The following is a 20,383-nucleotide window of genomic DNA, read 5'->3' on the forward strand; positions in this document are numbered from 1 at the left end:
ATCTGCACTAGGGGCCACAGACTCCATTGGCTAAGAAGTTTACCTGAGTTGGTACCTTTGCATAGTCAGCCCATCATGCCTGGAATGTGCCACTCACTTCCAAGTTTTAGAATTCTTAGTTTCCTTCAAAGTTCACCAAAGATGCCACCACTACAAGAAACTTCTCTGACAGTTCTAAATTGTTAGTGTTCTATCCTTCCTGATATTATCTTTTATCTTCGACTAACTTTTTTGTTTATATGTTCTGTTCATGCCATTAGGTGGTGCAACAGGTAAGAGTCCTGGCCTCAGAGTGCAGGAAGACCTGAGTCTAAATCTTGCCTCAGACACTTATCAACCTCGGTTTTCTCATCTGTAAAATAGAGATAATAGCACCTAGCTTATAGGGCTGTTAGGACCAAATGGAAGTACTTGGCAAACCTTGAAGCTCTATGTAAATGCTAACCAGTAGCAGTAGCAGTAGCAGTAGCAGCAGCAGCAATAGTAGTAGTAGTAGTAGTAGTAGTAATAGTAGTGGTGGTGGTGGTGGTGGTGGTAGCTATGTGACCTTGGACAAGTCACTTAACCTGGTTGCCTCAGTCTCCTCATTTATAAAATGAGCTGGAGATGGAAATGGCAAACCACTCTAGCATCTTTGCCAAGAAAACCCCAAATGGGGTCATGAAGAGTCGAACATGACACAACAACAACAATGACATGAGGTAGTCACATTATTCTAATTTTCAAATTTGAATATATTTTAATATTTCATGGGATTCATTATTCACACTGATCAGGATGTAGCTGTAGTTCAATTCACTTCAACAAACATTTATTAGAGGCACTGTACTAGCCATTCAAAGACAAAGACAAAAAAAAAAAATCCCTGCCGTCAAGATACTCACAAGCTGTGTGTCCCTGGGCAATTCATTTAACCTCTGTCTGACACAGTTTCTTCAACTGTAAAATGGTGATAATGATAGCACCTACCTCCCAGGGTTGTTGTGAGGGTCAATTGAGATGATATTTGTAAAGTGCTTAGCACAGTGCCTGGCATATAGTAGGTGCTTAATAAATGCTTATTTCTTTCCCCTTTCCTTGGTCCCTTAATCTTTTTATCAAGTGGCAACAATACTTCCCCATCCTGGCTACCCAACAGATAGTTTCTCAAGTCTAAAAGATTTAAATTGATCATAAAACATCACAAGATGCAAAGAAACATCAGACATAATCCCTATTTTAACATTTGAACTTCATTAATGATGTTTTTCTCCAGCCTGCAGATGTGTGATGATTCTCAGATATTTAAATAAAATGTCTGGTAACCTCACAGAGTTCTGTATAAAAAAAAAAAAAAGAAAAAAGTTGGGGGTGGGGAGAGATAGGGAAAAGAATCCAAACCACTTAGAGAAATGTTAAAAATGTGTTGCCACTATAGTGCAGATGCACAGGATAAAGACATTCCAAAGGGATTAAAATTGGAGAATATTTTGGAAGAAGGCCATGTTCTGAGAGGGGCATAAAGTATGGCTTCCTGTTCATTTACCAGCCCCCTTACCATATAAACAAAGCCCACTTAACTCACCAAACTTTCTATCACTTGCTTTGCCTATTCCTATGTCATATAAACAAAAGCCATTTCAGATGAATTTTGTCAAGGAATCATCTAAAGAAAATGACTGCTTGTAAAGTCAAATTGACTTACATTCTGTAGTTTTTCCCACTTATATGGGGAATGAATTGGGCTGTAACAGAGGTAGTGAAACTGCTACAAAGCCTGGGGAAAAACACAGTACAAACTGCCCAGGGAAACTGTGAAAGATAATTAAAGGGACTGTGTTTTTACAATTTGCCTGAATAGACTAAATAAAAGGTAGTGGGGAGGGCAGCTAGGTGGCACAGTGGATAAAGCACCAGTCCTGGATTCAGGAAGATCTGAGTTCAAATCCGAATCAGATACTTGACCTTACTAGCTGTGTGACCCTAGGCAAGTCACTTAACCCCCATTGCCCCACCGAAAAGAAAAAAAAAAAGTTAGTGGGCCACTCCCCCAGGTCCTGCCAGTCATTAAAAAGTCAAGATTTCATCCTATTGCTTCCATGGATTTAACTCAGTTGAGTTGCTCTTTTCAGAAGGTGTTTATTGGGATCGTGCTAATGTCTGAGTTAGGTAGCCGGACAATGATGATGTGAGATTTCTGGATAGCCAAACTGCAAATGTTATACCTGACTGACTGTTCAATTCAATTCAATTCAATCCTTCAAGTATTTGCCAAGCATTTATTACTTGACAGGTGCTGTACTAGGCACTAAGAACACAATGACAAAAAGAAAAGAATGTATGCCTTCAAGGAGGTTATATTCTATCATGGGAAATGACAACAGATATACAGAGTAGTAAATATAAAATAAATTCTAAATATTAGGGGGGTTCAGAGGGTTAGGGAAGGGAGACCACAAATAATTGTAATCATCAGTAGAGATCTCTTGAAGGAAGTAGCATTTGATCCTTGGAGAGATCAAGAGTTTCCAAGAGGTGGAGGTAAGGAGGGTGTACGTTCCAGGATGGGAGAGTGTGGTGGTGGGAGCCTGGGTAATGACACTGGACAGGAAAGTCTAGTGTGATGGACAGTAAGAAGGTCTGTTTAAGGGGGGCAGTTAGGTGACACAGTGGATAAAGCAGTGGCCCTGGATTCGGGAAGACCCAAGTTCAAATCTGGATTCAGATAATTGACACTTACTAGCTGTGTGACCCTGGGCAAGTCACTTAACCTTCATTGCCCCATAAAAAAAAGAAGGTCTGTTTAACTATGCCATAAAGTTCATGAAGGCAAGAAATACATAATGAGCCTAGGAAGGTAAGCTCAGGCTTTAAATGTAAAGGGCTTTAAATGCCATACAGTAGTGTCTGTGTGCTGTTCAAGAGGCAATGAAGCCACTGGGGCTTTCTGAGTAGAAGAGTGACATGGTCCATTCAGTGCTTAAGGAATATCAATTTGATTGCAGGCTGTGCAGAGGATGGATTGGTGAGGGGAGAGGCTGGAGGTAGGATGAGCAATTAGGAAGTTGTTGTAATAGGCGTAGTAAGAGGTGATGAGAGCCTGAACTAGAGGGATGGCTGTGTAAATGGAGAGAAGGGTTCAGATTTGAGAGATGTTATGGAAGTATTGTCAACAAGACTAGTGATGTGATATGGGAAGGAGGGAGAATGGGATGATGATGCACGTCTACCCGGCTCCTTGCAAGTAGGCTTTTTTTTTCATTCATTTTATTTGTCCCCTCGATGACTAGCACAGAGTTTGCTACATAGTAGGCATTTAATAAATGCTTGCTGATTAAGTATATTAAGTGTTGAGGATGACTCCTAAATTGCTAGCCACTGTGAACAGAAAGATGGTGGTGCCTTCAACAAAAATAGGGAATTATGCACCTTGGGAGTATTGAAGACTTCCAGGAAAGGAAGACAAGCAGGGTGACAGAATATGCTTTTTGAGGGGAGGAAAGTAGGTTAGGGGATAGACAAAGTATTACACTGTGACTGTGTAGACACAAGACACTAACTTTTATTCTACTCTCAGGTTTCTATGACCTGTTTTAATCAATGGTTTCCAATCTCTGGCCCCAGTGACACAAATGGCCTGGCAGAGACGTTCTTTGTGAACCTCTTTCCCCCTGACCAGCCGAGTATCGTAGAGAGAGCACTGGATTTGGAATTGAAAGACCTGACTGGACTTGGCTTTGCCATTATGTCACCTCACTTGATCTCTCAGGCCATCAGCTTCCTGCCTTGGAAAATGAGGAAAATCAGACTAGATGACCTCTTAAGTCCCTTCTAGACCTCAGTCTATGGTCCATACCTCCCTTTCCTTCACTGTAAAACTGCGTAGGAGAGAGCAAAGGAATAGAAAAGAGAAGTCAAATAATGATAAGTAGAGTGTCAATGATGTATACTAGGTGGCAAAGTGGATAGAGAATTGGACTTAGAGCCAGAAAGACCTGAGTTTGAATCCTGCCTCAGACACTTACCAGGTGTGTGTCTCTCAGACTCCATTTCTTCCTCTATAAAATGGGGATAATAATGGCATCCACCTCACATGGTTCTAGTGAAACTCAAACAAGGTATTTATAAAGTGCTTTGCAAAGCTTAAAGTGCTACTTTAATGCTAGGCATTATTATTATTATTATTATTATTATTATTGTAAATTGCTAAAGAATATCAAGGGATTACAGCATTTAGCTATCAGCAGGTTCTTTCTCCAGTCTAATTACACTTGTCCTCTTGATGTTATGACTCAGACATTAAATTTCATTGTTATTCATTGCAGCACCTAGTAGAATGCTTGGTATATAGTAGATGCTTGATAAATGCTTATTGATTGATTACAGAACCTTTCTAGAAATATCCCTTCTAGCTATGATGCTATTTATAAGTTCCTCAGGTGTCCCACAAGCATCTAGAAGCATCTGGCCCATGGTCCTGTCTCCAAACTGGCTTTCTGCACCCTGAGAAACAAAAAGAAGCCTTCGTAGCTGAGAGTCCCCCAACCAGCCTTTCCACCCTGAATACCACAAACAGATTATTCGTTTGTTGACACAGGGCCCCTGGACATTCATGAAAACAAGATGTTCTTTTGCTGCTTTTTAAAGTTAAACAGATTTAAGTCAGGGTCTCAAATGAATTTCAAAAACAGATGTGAAGGGTTGTACTGACCCTGGCCATAATAGGGCTATTTTACTTGAACTTGACTATTCGTTGTTAGCAGCAGACTGATAAAGGATGCCTCATTCTGGAGAGGGAGGTGGCAGCAGATTTTCCATTTTCTCTCACCTACTGAGTGCACTTCAGGTATGGGAGGCTTTGGGGATGAGCAGAAAAGTGAGGGTTGGTGATTCAGAGACTCCTCTTGGCTTTGGAGATGGAGAGGAATCAGTTTCTTTTCCAATCCCTTTCTCGTTTTCTGCCTGGCGGGCCTCCAGAATTTATCTTCACTCTACTTCTCTAACCTTGTTTTCTCACCACCAACGCTGTCCCGCAAGCACATTATGCTCATTTCTGTATGTTCTCTCTTTGTGACACCACAACATGTGGGTTCCTACCTGCAATGCCCTTGTTCCTCCTGCTTAGAACTCCTTTCCCACCTCTCTTGACTTATTTAAGATCTAACCTTCCATGAGTACCTTCCTTCAAAGCCCTGCTTGACCATCATCTCCTTCTTGGTGAAGGCTTTTTCAAGTGTCCCAACCATGAGGAATCTCTGCCTCCTCAGACCTCACATAGTATCACTTGATTATCACTTAATTTATTCTTCTTTTTAACTTTTATTTATCATGTTCTCATGAGCGCAAGGTCTGGGGATCCCTTATGGGTCTTAACTTGGTGCCCTTGCACATGCAAAGAGCATCTGAGGCCTACCACAGTGACTCTGGAATTGTACAATTTTATTTCAAAATACTCCCCTTCATGTATTCTCTATATCAGCCAAATCAACTATAAGATGTTCTCTGATCTTACCCTGCTCTCTCTCACATCTCATTCCCTATGCTCAACACTCCCTCCTTTTTTCATTATTTTTGCCTTTTGAATCCTTCTCTTCCTTCAAAGTCCAGATCAAGTTATATCTCCTCTCTAAAACCTTCCTTGATTCCTTGCCTCCATCCCCAAACCATCAGTGATCTTTCCCTCCTCAAACTTTCTGATACTACTTTATCTGGATTTCTCCTTAGCCCTGATCAAATCTTTACCATGTATCTTGTACCATATTTTTTTAGGGAAGTAAAGGAATTTCTGCATGGTATTTCCCCTCTCACATTAAACTGTGAGTTCCTTGAGAGCATAGACTATAATCTTACCCCTGTATCTTTTCCAATGTATTTTACATAGCAAGTTCTTTAAATTGTTGTTGTTGTTGTTAAGGCAATAGGGGCTAAATGACTTGCCCATGGTCACACAGCTAGTAAGTGTCTGAGGTCAGATTTGAACTTGGGTTCTCCTGACTGCAGGGCCTGTGCTCTATCCACTGGGCCACCTAGCCGCCCCTTTAAAATGTTTGTTGACTTGAACTGAATACATTCTGGTTGGGGCTCAAGGGCCCAGGGTAACTGGGGCATGGAAAGAACTATAATGAACCAAATAGTAACATGATAGTTCTGAACTGTCCACATGCTCCACAGGCCCTGGTGCTGTTTCCTCTATCAGGAGGATTTGGCCCATCGTGATTTTTTAAAATAAGTTATGATTCTGTTTGTTTACTCATAAAATATTGATGCTGGGGCACTATGTTCATGCTTGTTTATGCTTTGGAAAATCTGATTTATTCTTTAAGGGGTCACTGCTACCATCATCAAGTTCCTTTTCTTTCCCACACAGCTGGTAATACCATAAAAAATAAACCAGGGCTATATGTAAGAATGCTCCTATCGTGGGACACAGAGCAAAGTAAGTCATATGGCGAGGGAAGAGACTGTCAGTGGGGGTTGGGAGGGGCCTGCATATCCCCAAATGGGGCAATGACTCCAAATGTCCCTGTATGGTTAGAGCCCCAAAATATGCATGATTAAACCCAAAGTTTGGATATATTAGAACACTCGCTCCTTTTCATTTTCACCAGTTCTATGCTTTTCTCATTTATGGGGTTCCTTTTGGACTGTTCAGTTGACCCAACTAGTTTTTTGTTGCTTTTTTTTTAATGTCATGTTTACATTCATTTCCACTGGCCCATGCTTGTGAATGAGCTGAAGTATCTGGTTTGGCAGTCCATCTAGAATAAAACCATTCTATAAGAAAAAAAACAACACCCAACACCACTGAACTTACTGTTCATCTTTCAATTGCATTCAACTTAATTCAATAAGCATTTGTGAAATACCAAATATGTGCAAAGGGCCAGTCCTAGCTGTTGGGGAATACAAACACAACACCCCTCCCAAAGTAGTCTCTACCTTCAAGGAGTTTATATTTCATATTGAAACCTGAGGTGTGCTGATCCACTTCAGGGGAAGAAGCCTTTTGAAAGTCTCAGTGTAGGAACCAATTTAATCAGGGGGTGACCCTTTGTGTCACAAAAGAATTTAAACTGAGAGTTCATTGAGCTCATATTTATGGAATACTTTCCAGTTTGCAAAGCGTTTTCCTCATGGTAGTGCTGCAACATCAGTAATCTATATACCATTGCCTCCAACATTTTAATGGACTTACACAACAGGATGGAGATTCGGTCTCAGGTTTTTTAATTCCAAGAGCCCTCTTCTGGCTAGCTGGCTGGTAGACCAGCACTCTTATCAATCCTGCTGCATGACTATTCTTTAAATGGTCAATGCCTTTGGGGGCAGCTAGGTGGCACAGTGAATAAAGCACCGGCACTGGATTCAGGAGGACCTGAGTTCAAATCAGGCCTCAGACACTTGATACTTACTAGCTGTGTGACCCTGGGCAAGTCACTTAACCCCAATTGCCTCACCCCCCAAAAAAATACCTCCTAGGTTCTTCCCCTCATTTCCCAAGGTTCTGTGTGTCTCTGCTGCCCATAAATATTTTTAAAGTGCTTATCTCAGTGCTTGGCATATAGTAAATGCTATATAAGCACTAGCTATTATTGTAGTAGTTATTATTTCACTTCTTTGAGTCTCAGGTCTCTCATGTATCAAATAAGAGGTCTGGCCTAGATGATTTCTAAGGTCCTTTCCATTCCATAGTTCTTCACCTAAAAGGCCTTTGTTCTTACCCTTTATCACCCCCACACCCATCTGACAAATATGCTAAGGCTAGCACATCCCCCAGGAGGTAAGATGTCCCTTCAGTCACATGTCCTTTATACAGTAATTAATAGCTCTGACTCAATATTAATGTAGACCTTTTGCTTCTTTCTTTAGCAATGATTTTTCAGCCAAATATGTTAAAACCATTTAGCTGTTCTTTTCTCTGTCAGGCAAAAAGCCAGCATCCTAAAATCACAGATCATTTATATCATGTTGGCGTGAATATTCAGACTCAGTTTGTCTCCAAATTCTTTAAGTCAGACATAAAATGATTGACCATTTTGCTTTGAATTAGCAAAAACAAAAAAACAAAAAACAAAACCAAAACACCCCATACAGGTAAGTAACAAAACGTTACTTTAGCTTAGAACATGTCATAGAGCATATCTTTCAAATTTGGAATCTGTCAGTTTCAAAGAGTGCGTCTCTCCTTTCTCTAGTAAAAATAGGACATCAACCCAGATTTTATTTAGCGTCAAGCAGGACCTAGGGTACTGAGAATGGTAGAAAGGAATTTGTCTAAGAATTTCCAGATTGGAGGGCTGTATTTTACTTAAGCTTTGTCACCTGGAGTAAGGCAAAAGCCCAACATTAATTTAATTCAGTGAAGTAATTTAGATCAGAGAAATTTATTTGAAATGTGGCCAACTATACACATACCTGAAGATATGCAAATTCTCACATGGACGGACTTTTAGGTGAGATTTCTGGTATTTCCTACTCAAAAATAAAGAAAAATCTTTTTTTTTTTTCCCTTTGCTATGTTCTCCCTGGGGGAAATGGGCTAGAAATTGGGATCATAGTCATTGTTTTCATTGTTTCTTCTGCCTCTTTTGGCTAGGAACTGCAATTGCTGTCATTGTCTTCATTGTTCTCCCTGACTGTTTTGGCCAGGAATTGGAACTATCATCATTGTCTTCATAGTTCTCCCTGCCTGTTTTGGCTTCTCTCCCTGCTTGGGAAAACATATCTATTTCCCCATCTGCTCTCATGGAGGTGCATTGTATGCACGCATGTAGAGAATAATTAGGAGTTGTGCTGAGATAGTTAGATCTAGTGGCGGTTTGGGTCTTTTTCCACTTGGAAAATGCAAAGGAAAATAGGAAAATAGAATTTATTTAATGTTTTATAAACCCTAACTTCTGTATACGTGGGAGCTGTTGTTGTTATTAGTTCTTCCAATTTAATTCATGTTTGTTAATGGTCCATTTGGTCCAGAGCACTGTATTAGATACTGAGGGAGATATGAATTTTAGAGAAGACAAAGTCTCTGTCTTCTTGGGATTTACAATGCAATTAGGGAATGTGGTACATTCATAAAGAACTATAATCCAAAATAAGTATTTCATACAAAATGGTACCCGAGATCCAAGAGTGCAAATATGATTACCACCTAGAGAGAATCCAAGAAGGCTCTCTAGAAGAAGTAGCCTTTGTTGTGGTTGTTCAGTCATTTCAATTCTGTCTGACTAGTTGTGACCCCATTTGGGGTTTTCTTGGCAGAGCTACTGGAGTGGTTTGTATTTCCTTCTCCAGCTCATATTATAGATGAGGAAACTGAGGCAAATGGGGTTAAGTGACTTGCCCAGGGTCACCCGGCTAGTAATTGTCTGAGGCCAGATTTGAACTCAGGAAGTTGAATCTTCCTGACCCCAGGCCTGGCATTCTATCCACTGAGCCACCTAGCTGCCCAAGGCTTTTGAGTTGGGCTTTAAAGTAAAAGTAAGAATTCAACAAGTAGGGCAGAGGGGAAGGTATCCTAAGCCTAGGGCACAGCATGAGCAAAGGCAGAGAGCTAGCAAAGTGTGGGTGATACGTATATGGAGAAGAGCACTAACAGAAGGAAGGCACTAACAGAACCCTACAAAGGATCACCTTCCTCATAAGAGAGACCCACGGTCAGGTCTCCTAATCACTTTGAGGTCACACTGGGCATGAAGTACAGCAGAGACAAGGAAGCTCCAGGAGTCTTAGTCCAACAAATCTCAAGACGGCAAAGAAGAAAAGTTTTCTTCTTTTCCTTCCCCATCTGGCTTTTTAACTTACCCCCCCCCAAAAAATGGGCCCACTGTGACTATAAAACCTTCCATTTATGGACCTCTGTCCTGATGACAGGGCCAGCTGGGTGCTTATAACTGGACTTATAAAAGCACTTCTTTTACAAATTGTTGAGAACGTAGTTCTCTCTCAAGATGACTGAAATTAGCGGAGCATAGGGTGCTTTCTCTGCCTGCCTGCTTTTGTTTAATAGAAAATGCCAACTGAGATGTCCATTGATATGAAAGCAGAACTTAGTCCTCTAGCTGCCCCCCCCATCTCTTTCCCATTTTTATCTTTTTCCCCCCAGAAAATAAACATTTTTATCTAAAGTTTTGAGTTCCGGATTTTATCCTTACCTTCCTCCCCATCCTCCTCTCTGAGATGGTAAGCAATCAGATATTCCCATTTTTATCTTGAAATACAATTGGGATTATGATTTGGGCATCCCTGTTCCTCTGCACAAGTGTGAGAAAAATTGGAATTGTCCCCAGTTATTCAAGGAGAGCTTTCTGCAGGCAGGAAGGGGAGTGGAAAATATGGAAGCCTTCAAAAGGAACTGATAGGACAGAGTTCTTACAAGAAAGGGAGGTGGGTAGAGTATGTTCATATGGCTTCACCTTACCTAGAGATCAATAGATTTGGAAGATAAAGGGAGCTTTCATAGATATTATTTAGTTCAACCTTCTCATTCTTCAGATGAAGAAGCTAAGGCTGAGAAAGCTAGATTGTCCAAAGTCACATAGGAATGAGGAGCATAGCTATGAGTCAAACCCTGTTGTCTGACCTCAAATCCAGTGACTTTCGGTCTTTTCTACAAATAAACATAATTTTGTCACTTCGGCCCATCTATGATCCAATTGACGTAAATATTCAATTAATCATTGATTAATCAAACAAAAAGTATTTATTGAGGTACTACTATGCACCAGACAAGGTAGCAACGACTAGATCTATAAAGACAAGTCTCTGCCTTTGAGGAACTTATATTTTATGGGGGTGGGGAAAAGTAGTAGAAGGGCAACATGTGCACTTTTATGTATACGAAGAATAAATGCAAGGTAGTTTAAGGAGGGAGGGTAATTGGAGGGATCACTGTTCAGTCGTGTCTGGTTTTTCATGACCCCATTTGGAATTTTCTTGGCAAAGAGACTGGAGTGGTTTGCCATTTCCTTCTCCAGCTCATTTTACAGATGGGGAAACTGAGGCAGGATTAAGTGACTTGCACAGGGTCACACAGCTAGAAAGTGTCTGAAGCCAGATTTGAACACAGGAAGATGAGTTTTCTCGACTCCAGGCCCTGGCGCTCTATCAACTGTACAACCTAGCTGCCCTTGGAGGGATCAGGAAAGGTTTTAATGTAAAGGTACCAGCTTGTACCGAGTCTTAAAGGAAGTAAAGGATTCTATGAGGTGCCCATCAAGGGAGAGAGCATCTCAGGTATTGTGAATAACAAGTACAAAGGCAAAGAGGTGGGAGGTGGGGTGCAGAGTGTGAGAAATAGCAAGATGGCATGTTTGCCTAGACTGTAGAATATAGGAAGGTGAGTAATGTATAATGAAACTTGTGGGGTAGATTCAGCCATTCACACCTCCTCAGCAGGCATGATTTTGACCATATCCTCCATCTGACAAGCACTGGGATATGCTTGGGCCTATCTCTAGGTCTCTTGACACTGGAACCAATGACAGATGGGAAACATCTATCAGTTATCCTTTGATCTTGATATGTGTCCAGCCCACCTCCTTTCCTGTTTATCCAATACCTAGATAATATATTTTATTTCACTTCTCCTATACAATTTTTCATTGGTAGATGTTGCATCTTACTTACAGTCACCATGTGTTTTTTTCATTGTCCCTTGGATGACCTGTAACTTTAATTCTTTGAAGGTTATGATATTCCATGCATTGTAGCCTACAATCACCCTAAGGATGATTAATCTGGATGTTTGATTTCATCAGGGTAGGAAATCTCAGTGAGAAAAGTCCTTTTACCAATGGAGATTGACAGCTGTTTTGCAACCTGGTCTTAGAGAGTTGCCTGGAATCACTTACTTGCCCAGGGTCATGCAAATTTATCAAAGGTAGAATTTGGGGGTGAGGACAGCTAGGTGGTGCAGTGGATAAAGAACCAGGCCTGGATTCAGGAGTACCTGAATTCAAATCCAGCCTCAGACACTTGACACTTACTAGCTGTGTGACCCTGGGCAAGTCATTTAACCCCTATTGCCCCACAAAAAAAAAAGGTATAGAAATGTAAACTATTACTACTACAGCGTGTGCTGGGGAATTTACCTCTTTACCCTGTCGCTCTTTGTCTCCCTGAAGTAATGCATGACAGAAGGTGAGGCCAACTACAGATGGAGACAGGAGAGAAGGGAAAAAATAGATTACTTGGATGAGAGATAATATCTAAGTGGGAAAAATGTTTGGAGAAACAGAAAATAAAGAGTTCAGAAGTATCTGTCATGTAAACAAGATCTGTGCTCTGACATCTTTTGTTGAGCACCTACTGTCTTCATACTCATCATGCACAATCATGTCTCTTTTTGGAATGGAACCAGAAACTCTTCTTTTATCATTTAAAAGGTAGTATAACGTAATGAAAGACTTACTATATTTGGATTGGATCTAGAAGTTTCAAATCTTTATAATTATCTAGCCATGTGACCTGTCTTACAGTTGTAGCTTAGAGTTGCTTATCTAATCTATACCAACTGAAATTCCTCCCAGTGTCCAATCCCTAGAAAAGGTATGCTCCCAGGCATAAGAGAATGGGATATCACATAATTTATACTACTCACCACTAAGCAATCAGATGCTCACTTCCAAGCTTTTAGACCAAATGCTCGATTACTGTTGGATTTGAAATGATGATTCCAGAAATCTTTAGTAATGCCTAGGTAAAAAGGAAGATTAAAATAAAGTTAATTTTGTATAAAGTAGACTTGATCTTTTGAAATGCATTCTTGGTGGTTGTTATAAGAGGGAAAGTCATTCAATGAAAATTTAGTTTATAAGGGTACTGTAATTATGATTTTTCATAGGAATGGAGTCATTAATGCAAAAGAATGAATAATACAAAGGTCTGTCAAAGATATCTCCAGGGCCATAGCTAGCAATTTTTCTGCCTGGGGCAAATAGGAGAACATAGCCTGGAAGTCTCAAATCATCATTATAATTCATGATGTAAAACAAAATACAAGAAGTAATTAAGGCCAGTTTGATTTAGCTGGAGGAAGAAATTGGTTATTATAGTGGCTTTTAGCTGTTGAAAGAGTACATGTTAAATTTTTGTGCTCTCTAAATTCTGTGGCCTGGGACAAAGCTACAGTAGTTTAGCCCTATGTATAGATCTAAGTAGACCACCTCATTTTAATAATCTGCATCTCTTCGAAGCTTCCTCCCCTCCTCTCCCAATTCAACCAAATTCAGTTCAACACCCACTGTCACTGGGCACAGAAAGACCTGAGGGTCCAAAAATCTGAGGTTGGTGATGGGAAAGGAGGTATCCAGATTCAAAATGAGCATGAAGCCAGCAGGGATTTGCCTTTAGTGTTGATAGGAGAGAAGCACTTATGCCCCAGTAGGGCACAATTCCTCTTGAAGGAGGAATTACAGAACTGAAATTACAATTGCAACTACAACTGCAGTCCTGGTACTTAATCTTGAGAGGAGGCTTAATAAACATCAATTGAATTAAATCACTTTTTTTTTGGTCTGTTTCTCTTCAAAACTTCTTACAGTTTGTGTGAACAACAGGAGTAAGGGCTGCTGCTGTAGGCAGCCTGGGGTAGCCTGCAAATCCTTCTCTAGCAAGTTTAGTATCTACTTATGTAACTTGCTTCCTTTCCCCCTGATATTTTAATTTTTAAGGGAGTGGGAAGGGGAGAATAGAGATAAAAGGAAATATTTTACTAGCATTTAGAGAAAAATAATGTAATAAATCAGATATTATAAAACTTTTCTGTATGTATTCATGCCAGCACGCTTGTGAATTTTTCAGAGGGAAGTAGAAAAGGAGAGGGGGAGACAATGCAAAGTAATATGAAAAGTGGTAATAAATTGATATTTACCCTGAAATCTTCCCCTCCCTTTCCAATCTAAGATTTAGAAATTTAGCATCTTTGGTCCAGGGGAAGAATCACGGAGAAACTGACTGAACCCTAGCTCATTGTGCCAACCTCTCTCCATGACCTTGGAAATGCACTGGCACGTCAAGCAAACGCCCACGGCCACCATCACTCATCATGCCCTTTGGCTGAGCCAGCCCAGTGGCAGTCACCAGAGTGTTCTGTCCTAACTCAGTGCTGACAGGCATGGGGATATGGGAAGGAGTCAGAGAAAAGGAAGCAGGGGGACACCGATAGTCGGGGTTAGCGCGATAAGGACCGTCTTGCTGTTCTCCATCCCTATCCCAGCCAGTGGCAAGCCGCCAGTTGCTGCTTATTGCTCCTTTGATCTAGTTCTCTGTGTACCCTGGCATGGAGAAATGTTTGATTTTATGTGAAAGTCTTCCCTATGGAAGAGCTGAGTTATAGCACAAGCAGGAGGAATTCCAATACTCTTTATCTAGATCACTTTGCCTCCAACTGTAAAACTAATGATCCTCTCAGAGCCCCCAGGAAGCCTCTGCTGGCAGCTCTCCACCAGCATCAGCAAGAGCACATGGCATCTTTCGAGATCAGAGATCAGCAGCCTTTGAAGGGAAGGAAGAAAGACATCCCACATTTTCAAATAATCTTAGAATATTACTTTTATAAGAGCTGTATTACATTTTATAAACTGATATTTCATTGGATTTGTGAGTAAGCTGGGTTCAGGGATTCCCTTCAGTGAGCCTCCTCTCTCCTCCCTCCTCTCTGACTCCTGGCTTTCTTCAAGTCTCAGCTAGAATCCTACCTTCAGCGGGCAGCTAGGTGGCAGTGGATAAAATACCGGTCCTGGATTCAGGAGGATCTGAGTTCAAATCCAACCTCAGACACTTGACACTTACTAGCTGTGTGACCTTGGGCAAGTCACTTAATCCTCATTGCCCCACAAAAAAAAAAATAGAATCCTGCCTTCAGCAAAAAAGCCTTTTCTGGCCCTCTGCAATGCTGGTTCCTTCCCTCTGAGGTTACTTCCAAGTTATTATATAGATATGGATGCATAGACATATAAAATGGACATGGTCGTTTCCATCTTGTCTCCCTTTTTAGACTGTGAGCTCCTTGATTTAGTTCTCTGCATACACTGGCATGGAAAATATTTTGCCTTTCTTTGTATCCTCAGCACTTAGCACAGTGTCTGACATATAGTAGGCACTTAATAAATGCTTGTTGGCTAACTAAGCCATCTTTCCCCTTTGATTCTGTGTAACTCTTGTCTATGTCCTAGAATCCTCCAGAGGAGGGTCCATCCAACATACTAGGGTCCCTTTTTAAAATTTATCGTTCAATGTTGTATGGATAACCACAGAGAACATGGGTAGTCCATTGGTTTTCTTTTTTAAAAATTAATTAATTAATTAATTAATTTAGAATTTCTCCCCACCTTACATGTAAAAATCCTTTCTTCAAAGAGCAGAACTTTGAAGTGATGGTTTGGGAGGATGGGCATCCAAGTGCTTGGAGGGTCAAGGATTTTATCTTCTTCTATGCAAACCTGAGATATGCTGCCCTCTGTGGGTGGATGTGAGCCCAATCTCAGGGCTATGGTTGTAGATACAGGAGAACATTTTAAAATAATAAATATAAGAATGAAATTCTGTAGGAGACAGTTCTCAGAATAAAAAAAAATGGTGAGTTAATTATGTCAAAGCTTTGCCTGACAGAAATTCATATCATCTGTGGGAGTGGAAACGAAAATAAAATACTTAAAATAGATATATGGGATTCATCAAGAATGAGTCAGTAACAATAAAACATTAGTGACTGTCTCTTGCAATGCTGCAAATGTTCTTGGTTTTAAATTTCATTGAAAAGTGGGGGAAATGCCCTGTCTTAGGAATTTTTGTTATCTAAATAAATATTAGCTAGCTGTGTGACCCCTGAGTAAGTTATTTTAAAGCTCTGAATCTCATTTCCCTCATTTGTAAAATAAGGGGGTTGGCCTAGACCATCTCTAAGGACCCTTCTCGTTCTAAAATTCTATCATTTTGGGATTCTATGTCCTTTTAAGGAAAAACCACATTGTTACCCAATATCATCAGCTGGACTTCTTACTGCTATCCTAAAAAGCCACTGTGTAAAGTCAAGTTAACAAGCATTCGTTAGGCGTTTACAATGTGCCAAGCACTGTCCTAAGCTCAGCTGGGAGGATGGGGGGTGCAGAATTAGAAAGAAAGGCAAAAAAAAATCAATCTTTGATTGCAAGAACTCGCAGTACAATGGATAATACAGAGAGGACACATTCTCCCAAGTCCCCTCTTTCAGTAATTGGTAGCACAAACTGTACTTAAAGAGACTTAAAGAGAAGAGAACCCCCCCTTTGGAGTTCGTTTTCCTCTTCTCATTCCGTCTATTTCTAGCTCTATGAAGGGAAATGCCGAGCCATTTGTGGCTGCCGACACAGACGTTTCTCTGCCACAAAAAAGTATTTCAAGGCATAGTCTTACTGAAGGATTTAATAGGACTGGGTGGACACCACATGAAGACAAACTAGAAGAGATGAAGCTTCTTATTTGAACAAAGACCAAGGTATACCCAGGCTATAAAATTATGAAGGCTATGAAGACATGGGACATCTGTGAAGAAATCCTGGGAAGGCTAGAACAAGCAGATATTCCTATAAGCTTGAAGGAGATAGTTTTAGGACAAATAAAAGGGCTGCCCTAACTTTATGTGAAGGGTAATAAACATATAGGGCAGCTAGGTGGTGCAGTGGATAGGATGCTGAGCCTGGAGTCAGGAAGGCTCATCTTCATGAATTCAAATCTGGCCTTAGACACTTACTGGCTGTGTGGCCCTAGGCAAGTCACTTAACCCTGTTTGCCTCAGTTTCCTTATCTGTAAATTAAGCTGGAAAAGGAAATGGCCAACCATCCCAGTATCTTTGCCAAGAAAACCCTAAATGGGGTCATGAAGAGTCAGACACGACTGAATAACTACAAGAACAAATAAACATACGCAAATCATTAATCTTAAAAGGTCACAATACCAATAAGTTCCAAAGTTTCAGGGGAATAATAGATGATAGGCATTAGGAGAGAAAGCACTGTGTAAGTGAACTGCAGGCCAAACTTAGAGTCAGGAAGGCCTAGGTTCCTGTCTTGCTTCTGACTATGCTCTCTTGATGCCATGGTCTTCTATCCCAGGGGAATATAAGAATAGCTAGCATTTATATAATGCTTTAAGAATTACACAGTACTTTACAAATATATTTCATTTGATATTCTCAACAACCCTGGGATGCCATTATTATACCCATTTCACACATGAGGAAACTGAGAATGATAGCAGTGAAATGACTTGCCAGGGGTCACATAGCTAGTAAGTGTCTTAGGCAGGATTTGAACTCAGGTCTTTCTGATTCCAGATCTACTGTTAATTTCTCTGCTCCCCAGACAATAGGGAAAGGTATTTGGGACCCTTATATACCCCACAGCTAATGAGATCCTAAAAGTCACATGAAGAATTGTTTGATTTCTCCATAACTTTAGGCTTTTCCTCACTCTCAGGTAAACTCCCTTTGGGCTCCTTCTTCTGGATGGTTTACATGATCTCAGCATCTAGCCCAGAGATTGGTAATGAAAATAAAATACTTGAAATAAATAAGAGTAGTAGCTCTTACAGGTTACAAAGAGGTTTTCTTCACAATAATCTTGAGAGGTAGGTAGTGTAAGTGGTTACTGTTCCTATTTTAGAGATGAGGAAACTGAGGTCCAAAGACTTGTTCTGGATCATAATATGGGGGTTTAGTAAGAATGAGTCAATAATAAGAAAACATGAAAAGGCAATTCTTATAAATTTATAATTTGGGGCTTTTAAATTTTAAATTAAAAAATTTTAAACTCCCAGTATGGGGAATAAGACAAGTTACTAGATAACCTAAAACATTCCTAGAATTCAAATCACTTAGTAAGTAACCGTTTGTTGTCTTAAAGGGAAAAATTATATCAGCAAAATTGCTAGAGCACAGCCTCTAGATATAGTAAACTTTCTGTTATTTTGCCTGATTAGAGAGTAAGAATGTACTATCTTCTTCCCTGTGGTGTATTCTTCCCTGATGGTAGAGATAGAAGGATTCTCAGAGCCACACCCTCAGACATGAGCGTCTTTGTCCTAGTCTGGGACCAGTTTCATCAGTGGCTGCTACCCCCATAGCCCGAGCCTCTCAGACTGGTTTTAGTGTTCTCAGCTGCTAACAGGGGCCCATGAGCCTTTGCAAAGAGTCTTCATTCTCTAAGACACACAGACATAACAAATCTCTCTCATGCCAGAGCCTACAACTGTGGCCCAGAGAACACGAGAACTTGCACAAAGGGGCTTCTTAAAGATGGACTCTCCGGCATTGTGGGGGCAAGACTCCTACAAGATCCTGCTATAAGTGCCTCTTGCTATAGAACAATCCAGTCTTCCCTCTTGAGTAACCTTCCTTAGAGAGCTAGAAAAACCTGGCAGATAACATCACTAGGGCCAGACTTTTGTTTAACACTAGTTAGTACATACCTAGCTTAAATGTCTCTGTGCATTAGGGTTGTCTAATAGGTAAAATATGGCCAGGTGTACTAGGTCCCAAATTGTTTTCTGTCTATCACTCTGTCTATCACTTTCTGTCTATCACTCTTGATTTCCTTAACAGTGTTTCAGTTTGAATGTGTGGGGACCCTGGCAGTGAAAATGGGTGACACATGAATGTGAGGAATATAATTTGGGTTCTCAGATTTTGTAACCTTGAAATAAAAACTTAACTTGGTTTTATTGTGGAATCAATTCTAGTTCAGGTCAGGCAACATTGTTTATATCTTGTCTTATACTTATATTGCTGATCTCCAACAAACCTTTATTGGAAAGATGTTTGTAGTGAACTGTGCAAACTCCAAACAGCTAACAATAAAAAATGGGCAAGGTACTGGTAAATAGAGAATTACCATGCATATCATACAGAGGCAGAATGATAGAATTATAAAGTCAGAAAAGAGCTTCAAGATGGTCTTATCCAATATGGTCATTTTATAGATAAAGAAACAGTGAACAATCAAGGTGAAGAGACTTGCCCAAGAGAACAAAGCATGTTAGTGGCAAGGGCAAGAATGGATCCAAGAGCTAGCATTTGGGTCAAGAGAGTGGTTAGTTGGGGGGTGGTCATAGATCACGGCTAGAGAGTTGGAAGAGACTTTCAAGGTCATCCAGTCCAATCCCCTTATTTGAAATATGAAGTTAATGCGGCTTGAGTGACTTGCCAAAGAGATTTGATGGCAGAAAACTAAGGTTCAGATCTCAACCCTACCATTCACCACCACTTGGACTTTGGACAAATTGCTTCATCACTCCGAGACTCAGTTTCCTTCTCTGTTAAATGAGGTTTGGGGAAGCTAGCCTAGACCCTGCATCCATTCTAGCTGTAAGTAAGAACAGTGACTGGCACACAGCAGACACTTAATAAGTGCTTGTTGACTTGACATTAAAAAGTCTATGACCTGGGGCAGCTAGGTGGCGCAGTGGATAGAGCACTGGCCCTGGAGTCAGGAGTACCTGAGTTCAAATCCGGCCTCAGACACATAACACACTTACTAGCTGTGTGACCCTGGGCAAGTCACTTAACCCCAATTGCCTCACTAAAAAAAAAAAAAAAAAAAAAAAAAAGTCTATGACCCTATGATCTGGTTTCTCTTGACCTCACCACACAATGTAAACTACAGCAGGAGAAAACAGTGACAAGAGGCTATTAATCAGATTTTGGGTCATATGACTTATCCGAATCAAAGGGTTTTGGCTTCTCCTAGTCTCTTTGGGGAAGAGAATGCCTGGGAGCAGGGTGGGTTGAGGTGGCCCAGGGGATCAGGGCTTAAGATGTGGGTGAGTAGGAGTAATCGGTTCATGGCAAAGGCATGTACATGAATAACTAGAGTATGTAAGATGAGTACATAAGAGAGGTCAAACAGAGTGGCATGAGGCATTTAGAAAGAGAGAGGTTCATTTCTAGCTGAAGGCATAGGAGAGGTTTTATGGAGAAGGGCAGAAGAGAACTGAGTCTTCCAAGGAAGGGAAGGATTTCACTGAATGGCTATTGGAGGGAGTCCTTTTCTGCCATAGTGTATCTAGGTTAATAGCAAAATAGGTTTAGAGCTGGAAGGGACCTTTGAGATCATCTTGTCCATCCCTCTTCCCCTTTTACATCATTGAAGCCCAGAGAGGTGAAGACTCTTAAAGTCACACGGGTAGTAAGAAACAGAACTCAAATTTGAACCCAGCCCCTTGGACTACAGATCCAGGACTTTCCTAGGTTGGAGCCAAATATTGGAGGGTTTTGAATGCTGGATTAAGTTATTTGACACTGAAATATCTGGCTCCAATCTCGGAAAGTGTTGGGTTTCCATAGTCAGGGGCATGAAAAATCCAATAATGATGGGAATAGATCCAGGAATCATCTCTAGCAGCTACATGAAGGATTGATTAGAGGGGGAG

The 20,383-nt window shown here is 40.6% G+C and overlaps 1 protein-coding gene across 4 annotated transcripts in view; it reads right to left on the minus strand.

The window, feature by feature from the left end:
- CALD1 (caldesmon 1) overlaps nucleotides 1-20,383 on the minus strand; it is a 255,466-nt gene that overhangs the window by 145,130 nt on the left and 89,953 nt on the right. For all 4 annotated transcript variants that reach the window (XM_043966907.1, XM_043966906.1, XM_043966904.1 and 1 more), the window contains exon 2: nucleotides 12,578-12,672. The gene's annotated coding sequence lies outside the window, so the exon portion shown is untranslated. The remainder of the gene's footprint in view (nucleotides 1-12,577; nucleotides 12,673-20,383) is intronic.

The sequence above is a fragment of the Dromiciops gliroides genome, chromosome 5, assembly GCF_019393635.1.
Source record: "Dromiciops gliroides isolate mDroGli1 chromosome 5, mDroGli1.pri, whole genome shotgun sequence".
Taxonomy (NCBI): Eukaryota; Metazoa; Chordata; class Mammalia; order Microbiotheria; family Microbiotheriidae; genus Dromiciops; species Dromiciops gliroides.